This window comes from Equus quagga, chromosome 16, assembly GCF_021613505.1.
Source record: "Equus quagga isolate Etosha38 chromosome 16, UCLA_HA_Equagga_1.0, whole genome shotgun sequence".
In the NCBI taxonomy this organism is placed as follows: Eukaryota; Metazoa; Chordata; class Mammalia; order Perissodactyla; family Equidae; genus Equus; species Equus quagga.
Window position 1 is genome coordinate 26050335 of NC_060282.1, and position 14955 is coordinate 26065289.

Sequence of the window (14955 nt, forward strand, 5' to 3'; positions counted from 1 at the left end):
ATAAGCTTCCATACAATGATGTTAAAAATCAATGAATTAAAGTTCAAAATGGAATCCTCTTCCCCTGTGATTAATGATTAAAGTTCTGAAGTCTTCATTTAAATCCTAAAACCATTCTCCAATTCTCTTAATCTGTTAATTCTTTGTTGAAGAGGTTCTTGATGTCTGGTAAGAGCTAGAAATTCCCTGTCTGGAATTGTGTGATTCCTGCAGAGTCCCAGAAGTTATCATCAGTTTATTTCCAAGTGCCGTAAGCACTACATTTATTCATTAAACAAATATTTATTGAGCGTCTCTTGTGTGACAGGCACTTTTTAAAATTCTTAGGATACGTTAGTAAATAAAATATATCAAATATCTGTGCTGTCATGAATCTTAAATTCTAGAGAATATGAAAAATAAACAATTAATGATACATTAAGAAACTTAAGTTATATAAAGTTTTTGAATGTGCTATTGGGAAAAATATATACAGGGTAAAGAGAATAGTAAGCTTGGAGCTAGGGGCTACAGATCATAATCTGAAGTAGAGTGGTCAGAGTAATCCTCATGGAAAAGGTACCATTTAAGTGTGGCTTGAGGTAGGTGACTCAGGAGGGCAAATCATGTGGACGTCTGGGAAAAGACCAAGGGAGGCAGAGGGAAGCCAGAGCACAGGCCCTCAGTCCCTCTAAGTCACATGTCTCAGGGTATTTCAGCATCTGGGTAGAGTTGGGGTTCTTTCAGTCCCTGTCCCTGGGGTGTCTCACTGGAATGGCTATGATTCCATCAAAGCTTCCAGAAGTTACCAGCATTCAATGCCAAACACATCTAATAAATGTAGTTTACCTTTACCTTCCTGAATTGTATAATTCTCGCTAGAAGGTATTTTCACTTCAGCTTAACATCTAATCCAGACACAGATTTTATTTGTCAGTGATACCTTTGCTCTGCCTTCTAGAGCTTGGGAGTGTTCCCCCAGGGTGCAGGTGATGTCATCATCTCTACCTACAATGGCTATATTCTAATTTTTAGGCCTTCCTCTCTTAAGCACGTCTAAGGTTTTTAACTTCTAGGTATGTTTATAACAATCTTTGATGAGTAGTTCTCCAATTCTTATTATGGACCCTCAAACCATAGCTTTCAGAGGTGTCTCTCAATGGTTTCCTGAATTCTGATTCCCTTTTGAGGAGTCATTTCCATCTATATACTCTGGAATGTTTTGGTTTTCCCTGTTAAATATTTTTGGGCATCAGTCACTATTTCTTAATTGCATTTAAAATATTTATTTATTTTAATGTCCTTTTTAAAGCAGTTAGATACCAATGTTTATCAGTTTAACCTGACCTTCAAGATAAGATTTTTCCTCTCAGACATTCCTAAGCAGTCCTCTAAGATCTCACCCTGTTCCTTAAGAATGTCTTTTCTCCTCCAATTCAATCACCTGGACTTGTTTTATTTTGTTTTTATTCCTGTACTGTTTCTATCCTGATCATCAGACTGAAGCACTCTTCTCAAATCAATCCAATTTCTTTTCAATTTCTAAGCAAATCTGACTCCAAGATTCAAAGTACTCCAGATCCAGAACATTAGTGCTGCTTTATTAGTTTGCAATATCTTTAAGTTGTTTCTCTACTTCGAGTCATAAAAGTAGCATATTATTTTAATATGCAGGCTATCACTAATATTTATTTTATAATCTACCATTTTTTATGGGTGAAACCACAAGTTATCATAGAAAAGCAAGCTCTGCTCAGAGCTAATGTAATTAAAAAATCCAGAGCCAATTTCGTCCCAAGAAATGAGAGTGATACTTAAGAGCCTGTCGATTAGCCATATGAACCCAAAGTTATCTAACCCCTTCAGAATTCCCTCCTTTAGCCTGAATGTAGAGCTGAATTTGAGCCAACCTATCTAAAGCTGACCAAATCAGCTTGGCACTAAGAATTAAGAATTAGAGCCTTATTAATACTCTGCAGTAACGTTAAGCCTTGCTTGAACACTTGCCTTAGTTTTACCTAAGCCCTCTTTGCCAGCCACATATCAGCCAAGGCTGCAACCAACACTCATAGTCCAAGTGTAGTTCAATCTCAAGATGTAGCTTGTAGTCCTTGCTTAACGCCCTTTGCATGCACTTGCCATTCAGCTCAGATCATTTTCAAAGCCTAGCCTCACTTCCACTCAGGTCATTAACTTTTCTCATGGTTAAAAAGCAATCCCCAGACATTTGGGTTCCTGTCCAGTATGTAAGGAGCTTGGAATTGGAATTCACTACTTCATCCTAACAACAAGTAAAAATCTGAACAAACAGAAAAAATCAACAGCTCTTCTTAGATCTATCAGAGAAGTGAGGTCAAAGAGCAAGCCATTATCCCCAAAATTGGAGAGACAGACAGGTGAATAAAGAGAATCACAACTTACCGGAGAGGAGACCCAAGAGCAGAAGACTCCACAGGAACCAGTATTGGAATAGAAAAACCTGAACTATAATTAATGAATTGCTGGAGGCTCAGTGTGGACAAGTCTGAGAGTTAAAAACTCCAGAGGAGCAATTCATAAAGGGACCTCCAGATTTTTGAGACTTTTACCTCTTGGAGCTCTACCAGGTTCTCGCAGTGAGTATTGGGAAAAAATCCCTTCGTTCTTCCCATAAAGGGAGGGGAAATATAATACTTTTAAATATACCAGAGCATTCTGTTCTTCTTAATAAAGCCTACTCTTAAGAGAAACTTTTTTTTATCAGAGCCTAACCTATTGGGGTATTATCAGGCCCTAACTGACCTGGGGGAAAGGAAACACCTCACTCCAGCCCTCTCTAGCCATCCTGTTCCATCTAAGTCGGGGGCAGGTGTGGGGGATAGGGGACTAGAAGCATTTCTGAAGTTCACAGCTCAGAGGCACATGCTCACTAAAAGACTGAGCCTAATCATAGGAATAGAGAATGCTTCCTCTTCCCCCACACTTTACCACCACATTGGTAAAGTCCTATTTGCCAGAGTTCCTTTTATTTACTATGTCATGCCTGGATGTCAATAAAAAACTACAGGGCATATTAAACAGCAAAAAAACAGAGTTTGAAGAAACAGAGAAAGCATCAGAACCAGACTCAGATAGGGTAGGGATGTTGGAATAATCAGACCAGGAATTTAAAACAACTATGATCAATATGTTAAGGACTCTAATGGAAAAAGTAAATAACATGCAAGAACAGATGGATAATGTGAACAGAGAAATGGAAATTCTAAGAAAAAAATCACAAAGAATGTTAGAGAACAAAAACACTGTATCAGAAATGAAGAATGCCTTTGATGAGCTCTTTAGTTGACCGGACATTGCTGAGGAAAGAACCTCTGAGCTTGAGGACACATCAATGGGAACTTTCAAAACTAAAAAACCAAAAGAAACAAAGACCAAAAAAAATGGAACAAAATATCCAAGAACTGTGGGACTACTACCAAAGGTGAAAACTACAAAAGGTGAAGCACATGTTTAATGGGAGTACTAGAAGGAAAAGAAAAAGAGAAAGAAACAGAAACAGAAGAAATATTTGAAGCAACAATGACTGAGAATTTCCCCAAACTAATGTCAGAAGTTAAACCATTGATTCAGGAAGATCAAAGAACATCAAGCAGGATAAATTCTAACAGAACCACCTCTAAATTCTACCCTTAACTTTCACCAAGGCCTCCAAGCAAATACATCCCATAGTTTATAAAAAGGAGCCATCAACTGTAGATCAATGACCCTCAATTGAGAGCAATTTTGGCCCCCAGGAGACACTTGTCAATATCTGGAGACATTTTTGGTTGTCCTAGCTGGAGGGAAAGTCCTAGTGGTATCTAGTAGGTAGAGGCCAGAGATGTTACAATGCACAAGAAACTCCCCACAGCAATGCATTGTCCAGCCCTGAAAGTCAATAGTGCCAAAGTTGAGGAACAGATTTGGTTTCATGAAAATTCCTCCACTTAGTAGATTTAAAACCCTGAGAGGTTTACTTAAACTCTTTGAGTTTCATCTGTAAAATGAGGGAGAAACACAATTTCACATCACTCTTTTACAGATTAAGTTACATAATGTATAATCAGTCCTTGGCATATAGTAGATAAATGTTCAAAGAAGTTAGTCACGATGAGAATGATGACAGTTGAGCTAGATGTCTAACATTTTCTCCTAGGGAGCTAGTCTGCATCATTTTCCACCATGTTCTCTGCTTTGGAAAGCTGAAATCTGTAGGGACTACAGCAACAGTCTCCCTTGATTTCTCGTGTCCTGTTGACTTTGGCCAATGGGGAGTACCAGCGTAGACTGGGAGAAGAAGGAATAGTGAGGACTGGCTATTAATTCCCTTGGCTCTCTCACTAGAGGTTCTAGGGGTCATAACAGCCCTTCTATTAGTAGGCTCAAGGTTTGCATTATCCCTTGTGGTTTCTCTACACCTAACTACAGTTTGCTCTACACCTTTTGAAACGAGCTCCTTTCCTAAAGTCTCCTCAAAATACTCAGTTCGAGTGTCACTTTTATTTCTTGCCAGAACTTTGACTAGCACTATTATTAATTAGGACAATGATGATCGTTATTTTTGATGTCACAATTATTTCTATAGGGGCAAAAATCATGTCTTCTATTGCTATTTTCCTCAAAGTCCATAGTGCTATTAAAATATAATGCAGATACAAACAAAAACAGTGCAGTCTTGTATTTTAATTTGAATACTACTAATATTAATTCAGCTAGGTCATTTCATTAAAAATTCTACACATTACTAAATGGTAATGAGTACATCAAGCCAGAAACATTAATGGTAAGCAAACACAGGTATGTCATTATTTTAATATTGGGGTTTGTAATGTTCCCTTAGAATAGTAGCTTATAAGCAAATGTCTCCTATTTCACTCTCCTCTAGAATTTGGAAATCTTGAAAAAAAATTCCATTAAGCGCAACAAATCCTTAACATAAAATTTAAATAGTTGATAAGCTTCTCATATTGCAATTGTTAGCTTAGGGTTCTCAAGAGATTTGGCTCTGAAATTAGATACAATCACTTTTCTGCAAAGAAAATTACACCAATTTAATGAAACTGTCACAGACTAAACCAAGCAATATACACATCAAATAGATCAGTTCTCAAAGATTGGTCTTCAAACTTCATGACTTTTTATTCCAATAGAATAGCAAAAGTTGCTCAAATTCTAGCAACTTCTAGTTCAAATTCTAGTTTAGCGAGCAATTTCTTCTCAATAGTGAAAGGTCCTTTAGTATCTAAGGCATTAGGCCTGTAAGTTTGATGTGATCATATAATTTATTATCCTAACTGGAACACTTTTGAGAGGATAAGGAGGGGTTATTAATAATTACATGAGACAATAGGTACAAACTGGGACTCTGTGGAGAAAATCGTGGTGTTTGGTCACATTATTGAGTTCCCTCTGAACTGAATAAAGGAGTTTTTTCTTAGATTTATAGGTCCTTTCTTCCTGTCCTGTTCTATTAGCAATCCCCGGAATGTCTCACCTTAGGGTACTGTCCACAACTTTTCAATGGACTTTCTTTTCCCTTTTCTTTTGCTAATTTAAGTGAGAATTAGCCCCTGGGTTTGCTTGACAATAATCTGGGCATTTCTATTTTTCTTCTCAGTAGGCATTAACTAAAGAAATATAACAAAATCTGCTGAGGTACCTACATCTATCAGTATTTTTTCTTTGTGATTATAAATTTGATTTTTTTCCAAAAAGTCTATATTGCAAATAAAGCATCCTGCAGACAGGGTTGAATGTTGGTAAAACTTCCATTGAAGATATTTCTTACTATTTAGTTTAAATCTGTTAGAAATGTCAAAATCAAGACCATGATATAGGAAGTATTCTTTTAAATAAGTAAATGTAGGCTGATTATAAAGTTTTTTAATTTTAAACTTATGTATGAAGGAAATGTAGATGACAAGAATGTCATATACAGAATTTTTCTGCCTGCAGTGGTATGAACTGATTGAGACAACAACCTTCAGTATGAAAGTCTGTAATGCAAATAAATTCAGAATCATAGCATTGAAAACTCTCTTGGTGTTGCTGACATGAAGTGAATTAAATATAATAACCTTGTAAATGCTCATATTTCAATCAAGATATGAACATTTTTCATGTCATTCCATGGTTCTATTTTGAAGCAATAAATCATTATCTATGTACTTCTTTGCCATGATTAAAGTTTAAATGGATGAGCTAAATTCCACAGAGCTTTGTGAAACTTTGAAAACTGAATGTTGAATAACAGCTCTGAGCAGTTTGTAAATAAAAACATTCAAATGCAAAGCTCTTTCATTGTAGCTTACAGCAGGATTTTGATATATAATGAACAGTACAATCTATATAAGTAACTGGCATCGATGCTGATAAGTTTATCAAACATATTCTATTAAGCCTTCATGAATTTAAAGACAAGTGCTTTTTTTAGCTAATATAGAAAAACTTTTGACATTCTGCAAAGTAAAATGGTGTTCAAGAACTTTCTAAGCAGGACCACAACTCATGATGCAAACTCCAGCATTCACTGTACTCAAAGAAACATACCTGACACATGTCACTCATCCAAAACATTCTTACCCTTGCAACTACGGTACATAAATGCATGAAAGTCAAGGTAACAAGATGATGGAAGGTTGCCCTGAGAGCACATTTCTTGTTGGAGCTGCATCCCAAGCTGATCTATAATAGATAGGTAAGCCTTTTTATAATAGACAGATAAGCCTAAATCTTCCAAGCATTAGTTGCTACTCTAGTAGGAGTACAAGAAGTTCTGCTTTGAATAATTAAGTAGTATCAGCAGCACAGCACGAAATCCAGGTATTTTTAAGATTTTCTATTACTAATTCATTCATACTTCCACTTATTGATATATTTATTCAGCAGACATTCATTGTACTCCTCAGATGCAGAAGATATACACTAAACACTATAGAAACTAAAATAAACCAAACTGTGGTAGACACAATAATGGCCCCCAAAGGTGTCTATTTTCTAATCCCTGAAATCCGTGACTGTTTTACACAGTAAAGGGACTTTGCATATGTGATTAAATTAAGGATTTTGAGATAAGATTATGCTGGATTATCCAGTTGGTCCCGATGTATCACACAAGTCCTTATGAATGGAAGAAGGAGGTTAGAGTCAGAAAGAGAAATTCGAAAATATTACTCTGTTGGCTCTGAAAATAAAGAAAGGGGCCGTGAGCTAAGGAATGTAGGTTGTCTCTAGAAGCTGGAAAAGACAGATTCTCCTCTGGAACCTCCAGAAGGAATGCAGCCCTGCCAACATCCTGACTTTAGACTGGTAAGACCCGTTTTGAATTTCTGACTTTCAGAACTGTTATATTAATTTAACAATAATTTATATTATTTAACAAACAATAAATTTATGTTGTTTTTAAGCCAAAGAGTTTGTGGTAATTTGTTGTAGGAGCAATAGAAAATTACTACACTGCCTTAATGGAAATTTGTGGACTAACAGAACTACAGACTAGATAAACAAATGAACAAACCAAAGTAAAAGCATGAGATATGATAATGAAATACTAACAATTGGTAACATTTATTGAGCACTTACAGTATGACAGGTATATTAATCTAATTCTCACGACAAACAAGAGTTTTAAGGTAAAAATATTTTCCACCCTTTCTGAGGAGTGAATATTTTAAAAAATTTATTTTACTTAAAGTGAAATTAATAATTGGGAGAGTCAGAGCTTGAATCCATGCTGTGTGATTTCAGATCATGAAGTCTAAACCACCGTGTCATAACACTTCACCAAACCCAGACTTAGGAGAGTTCAGAAAGTGGAACAATGAATAGGACCTAACCAACCAATGGATTTGTGCATTTATTAGTGGGATGAGGAGATTATTCCTGAGACCAGGCACAGTAAACACAACTTATATATCCTGTATAAACAACTTAATTAGACATATAGGTCTTATGTAGCTTATAATCATAGTCACCTATAAATGTCACACTTTATTTAATAGAAGGGTTCCTATTATATGGGATTTCATCTTTTTTTAATTCTTTGGTAGCTTTGAGTAAATTTCTCCCCAGAGTAATCAGAGAGCCAGTAAGACATGGTGAGAACACACACACACAACCACAATTGCCTGATACCAATTTATTTATCTTTGTATATTCCCATGAAGTGTCATGAAGCCAGGTATATACTGAACAGTCCCAAATTTTATTGAATAAACAAATTAATTAGCAAAGATAATCAACATATTTTATGGTTTGAAGTGTCTTAAATAGAAATCTAGTATAAAACTGCAGTGAAGAATGAATTCCTTCTCACTTGAGTGATTCGGGTCATGTATTGGATGATGTATTTTAAATGTCAGAATGAGAGATGTGTACGTTTCTATTAGAGTAATTTTACCAGTGAAGATTTTAAACGGGAAAATTACAACATCATAGTTTAAACTAGGAAAATGAGAAAAGTAAATAGAAATGCTGTTCTGAAATTTTGTTTGAGAGATAAAAGGAGACCGCAACAAAAGGAAGGAAGAGAGATGACTAATGAAGTATTTTTAAACAGAATTAAAAATTTTTGTTGAGTGACTAAACGTTGAGACTACTGGGAACAGAAGAGAATAGAACACTAATATTTTGAAACTAGGTTACTAGGAGCTTCATGGAGCCATTAGTAGGCATGCCCAGGTTAATTCCACTGAGGACTTCTTGAATTTGGGACTTCCCTTGGAATATCATCCTGCAGTGTGTTTTCTGGGAAGCCAAATTTCTGGTGATAATTAGTAGGTTTTTATGAGGAAAAAAGGGGGAGAGGGACTCTGTGCTGACACAATTGTTGGAATATCTGATCTGATTAAAGTGATTTCTTTTGCAGGACTTCTCTGCACCTTTAACATTGTCATATACACCATGGTTATCTAAGAGGAGAGTGAACGCTTGGCTGAAGAAGATTTTCCCAGCATATTTTCTGTAATATATGGTCAAGAGAACATACTTTAGAAAACAGGTATAGACTTTTCCCATAGGTCCTTAAAATAGAAGAATTGTGATTAGGAGAAGAGAGTCACTGAAGATATTTAGGGTACAGAATGACTGTCCAATGTGGGGAGCTAAGAAAAAATGTGCATTAGAATAGAGAGTAATTCTTACCCTTTTTAGATAGAAATGGGAATAGGACACATTCAAGGGGACAGGTAAATTGAAATAGAGAATTAAGGGAATCAGAACGGTATAACATCACTGGAAGAGAAGGAAAAAATCATTTCAAAAAAGACTCAGTTACAAACTAAATTCTGTAGACATCTTGTGGGGAATGAATACTGAGAAAAAAAAGTTTGGGGATCAATTTTCCTAAGTCTGGTTATTTCAAAGGAAGCAGCTTCAGAGGAATGGTGCCATCAGAATTCAGATCGAAAGGAGCTAAAGAAATAAGAGATAAGTAATTTGAGTTGTAAATTTATTAAAGTTTTAAAGCTGTTGGCGAAATACTCAAGATAGAAACTTGAAGAGGTAACAGATTAGGAAATTAGGGGGAAAAAAGATTTTGGTAGTAAAGTAGGACCTGAGAATGTTTATTTGCACAAGGAAATCATTAATAAAAGACTAATGAGATTCAATTAGGTCTGAGAGAGACACACAGGAAAAAAGCAGAAAAAAGATTAAGATAAGCCTAAATAGTGAAGAAGCAGGTAAGAAAGGAGATAAAAAAGACATTTTTGTAGAGATGAAAATGAAAGCGCCTGAGGTGAGATTAACTCACTGGGAGAAGCCAAAGACAGGCAGGAGCAGGGGTCACTGCAGGGGACACAATTATTCTGGTGGAATGTCTATTGTAATGGAAAGATCATTGCCTTTCAAAAAAAGACAGATGTCTTGCAGCTTGCCTCAGTCTCTTTGTAAACTACACAGTGGGTAAGTATCTCTAACTTCTCTTAGCCTTAGTTTTCATATTCTTTTTGCGGAAAGTGGTTTGTAGAGGATAAAACTGTAATGGCAGATAAAAGTTACTAGAATATAGTCAAAAAAAGAAAAAAGGCCACATATTTTTCTATTGCTTCGTCAAAGAATATTTTACCCTTTAAGACATTCTGCTCTTTCTCCAATATACATGACTTCAGAAATTAAAAGTATGATTCCATGTATTTCCCTTGTCCATAGTTATTTGCAGTGTGGATTTGGGTTGGAGTATAAGTATGCTGAAGAGTGTCTGTATGCTTCTCCAAACCACTCTTTTTTCTACCCAGCTCTATGCCCCTGGAAGGCTGATCTTTGTGGGCTGAATCAGCAGGCTTCCTTGCTCTCTGTCTTTCTATTTGATTCTACCTATAGAGCTAACTGTCAGAAGACTGCAGTGAGGGAAAAGAAAATGGTCAGAGCCACAGATTGACTGCTTCCCTCTACCAAAGGCTCAACTCCTGCAGAATGACTCTCTCTCCTAGAGCTGCTCTCTTTGCATTCTGATAACTGCTACCTCACTTTTCTTCTTCAGGCCTTGGGGTGATAATAGCTCCAAGCTGTTGCTTGGAAGTGTGCTTCACAATTTCATTTGTTTCCCTTAATTCTGCCAACAATTTTGTAAATAATTGTGTTTTTCCTTAGTTGAATTATTTTCAATTACCCCATTGATGTGTGTCATCTGTTTTCTCCAAGGACCATGACTGAATCAATCAGGGAATATATGTGTGCGTACACAGTGGAACATGTCCACATTTAGACAGGGTCCCATTTATTAGCTATATTATAAGATTATATTCTTTATCAGTCAGTACTGATTCCTATTTCTCTAACACTGGAAGCGAGCTCTGGTCAGGCCAGTTACTTTGAGAAAGTGATGTAAGTGTCTTTAGCTCTGATGAGTGAGTTCATCTAGCCTCTCAGGTCATTTATTTATCTCCATAATATAGGTGATAAAACAGAGGTAGAGAAATAGGGATTTTAGTCCAAGTCTTATTGTCTGTGTCACTTTGAAAAAGTTATTTCTCATCTATAAACTGTGCATAATGATTTCACCTAGTTAATAGTTTTGATGAGTAGAGGAGTAGGATAATATACGAGAAGTGCTTTGAACCATGCCATGGGCATAGTACATAGTATAGAAATATTAGCTGCCTTTGTCTTTTCTTGTTCTTTTTGTCCTTATTATTAGTATTATTTTATTATTGTTATTGTTACTGTTATTATTACTCCAATGGGAACAGCCATCCCACAGGAGACATGAGTTGCCTAGGGGTCCTTACCACTACCAATGAAATGCACAGAAAACAGCTTAGACTGATTACCATCAGTATGCTAAGATTCTATCAAGGCTAATTGCATTATTATCCACATGCCTGTTTACCTCAGTCAATACCAGAAACTCAGGCCTTCCAATTCATGCCTCGTCATTTGGAAAATTATCCTTATATCACTCTTTATAACTCATAATCCAACTCAATTTCCTTTTCATTCTTGTCTAAAAAGCTCTGAATTTTACCCCTTGAAACTCAGTTTCTCATCAGCAAATGCCTTGGAAATCCTTCAAAGTTTTCATTCTACATCTCTTCTTCAACAGCTATGTTGAGGGCAATCTATTGATCTAACTACATTATCACAATCTATCTCTGCTCCATCTTGTCATATCTCTCTCTACTCAATCTAGAGTCCATAACTTATAGGAAAGTTCAACATAACTTGTATGAAAGTACACTGTATCAAGATACTACAGAAAATCATAACCAATAGGAGGTTTTATATTTAGAAATTGGATCACACGACCAATTGATTGTTGGAACTGGCAAGTCTGAAATCTGTAAGGCAGGCTGGCATGCTGGAAACTCAGACAGGATTTCTATGTTACACTCTTGAGGCAGAATTCCTTCTACTTTAGGAAACCTTAGATTTTGCTTTCAAGGCCTTCAATTGATTTGCTGAGACCCGCTCACATAATAGAGGGTAATCGTCTTTGTTTAAAACAACAAATTGTAAATGTTCATGATACCTACAAAATACCTTCACAACAATATCCAGACTGATATTCTACAAAAAAACTGAGCACCATAACCTAGCTGGGTTGACAGAATATTAACCATCATACACCCTTAAATTCTTTACTGCTATATTTTTTAATGACTTATCTGCAAAAAATCTAACTATTAGTTTATTCTATTTGCCAACTATATTTCCCCAGTAAAGTCATGCTCCCAATCACTAAGATAGATACTTTAGATCTTTCTTCTAATCTTAAACCTCTAACATATACTGTTAATCCCACCCCAACTCTTAGCTAATAAACTTCCAATAAATTTCATTAAAATAAATAAGCAATGATAGAGGAACTATCTCATTTTCTCATCACAAAGTCTACTAAGTTGCCAGTATTTGTATCTTTGTTGTCTTTCTTTTCTTCTAGTATGACGGATGAAAGAATATCATCTGCTCTAATTAGTCCACTTTCTCCACTTGTGTGCTATAGTCCATCAACTTGACTCCTCGCCGAATTTTGTTCTCACAACTGAACCAGTGCTCTCAAGAATTATCAATTTCTCTCTTTTCACTGGGAATTTCCAGCAAATGTTTTAGCATCTCTTGACTTAAGAACAAACAAAAAAAAAGCAAAAAAGCCCTTTGTGGAAGAGTAAAGATTTTAAACTAATATATTATACTGAGATATTTTATATCTTTAAATACTATTATACAGAAATAACATTTTGTAATCTTAGATATTCCTGGGAAAATTTTACTGAAACTTGGGACCTGAGTTAAAAAACAAGCTTAGTTAGTGAAAACTCTGGAGAGATGTACCTTCCTTGAGGTAAGTGTTGACATTTCAAGGAGTGTAAAACCCTGGGTTGTAAACTCATTGACACACAACTTGGTTGTCCCCCTAGAGACAATTATCTATATTTCAAAGGTTAAGAACCCAGGATTCTTCCCCTTTTGTTTCCAAGGAGAGTTTATTTACATTAGGAAGAAACATTTTCTCTCCATCTCTCAGGGAGAGAAAAAGGGTGTTTATAAGCTCCCAGACTCATATTTTTGGAATTCCTCACCTACAGTGAAATGTAAGATGAACTCTGACTTTCATCAAGTCACCCCAAAAGAGGAAAGTTGAAAAACTGTCTATCATTGTTGAACAGTATAATACGTATTAAATCAACATATAAGGAAAAGTTATTTTATTATTTTATACATGTCAATAATGAATCAGATTTAGTGCTTTTGCTCAAATTCACATTTTTATTCAATTGAATGTACAAATATTAACATACAGTTGATTATTTCAATTATACATTTTAAAATTAATTATCATAACTTAGGTGTCACTCATTAGGTGCCTTCAGAAATAAAAATCAGTCTAGTATTTTTAAAATTCAAGAAAAAATAAAGTATGACTAAAATATTGACAAATAGCTTTCTAAAAAGAAAGAAAGCTGGAATATGAATTATAAGTAAGTCCTCCACTGATGACATAATCTCAGATATAGCTGACAGTGATAGCAAATTTTATCATGATAATAAGGAAACATAGACTATAGAGCTGGTAAAACAAAAGAAAAAGGAAAATTATAACAATAATGCAGCAAATAGACTTGCTCATGTCAGTTTCACGCAGATATTTTTTAAATATATGTAAATTACAGAAATATAGAAATATCTAGATAGGTTAATAGAAGCTATTTAATATTGTGCCTTGTAACTTGTTAGCTCATTGGCGAACATGATGAAATATACTATTTTGAAAGAAAAACTGATGCGGCTGGATCAATGTGAATGATTGATTTTCATGAACACCCTAGAAAACTGTGAGGGATTCCCATTTCTGGCCACAGTTCTTGCCACACTCCAGGTGGACACATTCTTCCACCTAGGGTATCATTAAATAATCCTAACTATTGCCCACAAATGCAGACAGTCTTTGAATGAAATGCTATCTGATTCTCATTCTTGAAAAATGAGGAAATGATTTTTTGAGGATTAGAAGGTGTTACATTTTTTAGTATAATTTTTGTATGTTTGTTTCCTTGATCGATCTTTCAATTCATAGCTACATTTGGGATCTGAATTGTTTTGTGTGTGTGTGTGTGTGTGTGAGAGAGAGAGAGAGAGAGAGAGAGAGATAGAGAGAGAAAGAGAGAGGGAGAGAGGAAGATTGGCCCTGAACTGACATCTATTGCCAATCTTCCTCGTTTTGCTTCGGGAAGATGGTCTTTAAGCTAAGACCTGTGACAATCTTCGTCTATTGTATGTGGAATGCTGCCGCAGCGTGGCTTGACAGGCTGTGCTAGGTCTGCCCCAGGATCTGAGCCTGCGAACCCCAGGCTGCCGAATCGGAGTGCACAAATTTAACCACTAGGCCAATGGGCGGGCCCCTGGGACTTGAATTTTGATTTAGTGTATGAAAATAAAATACTTACATATTTCCATCACGATTCTTTATACTAGTTACCATCATTTATAAACTCCTCTTTGATGGCAAATGAAATGAGATAGGTTGATTGATATTTCCAATAAAAGATGGTTGAGTGAGTAAACATATTTATTTCCTATTCTGTCTAAAATGCCACTGGAATGACATAAAACATACAAATAAAGAATAAAATTGTAACAATGCTAGCAATGGGACAAGATGCAGAAATTTGAAGAAGTGTCTGGAAGAAAAGAAGTAGATGGGGTCAGAGTGACAGAGATTGAGCAGAAGAAAGTGCAAACCAATACAAGTTAAAGAGAATCTTTCTAGGTGAGTTTAGCCCACCTTATAGTTACTCTACACTCCAATTCTTTCTTCTTTATTTTCTCAATTATGGAGATCACCAATCATTCAATACCCTCCTATAAGAATTCTCTGAAGTGTGAATCGCCTGTCGTCCTCTCTTTCCCCATTGCCCTACATTTAGTTCCTCTCGAAAGATCTCCAGTGGAAAAAAACCCACATGGTTATTGAGAGAGATCATGGCAGATACTGATGCAAACCATTGCAGCACTTCATGT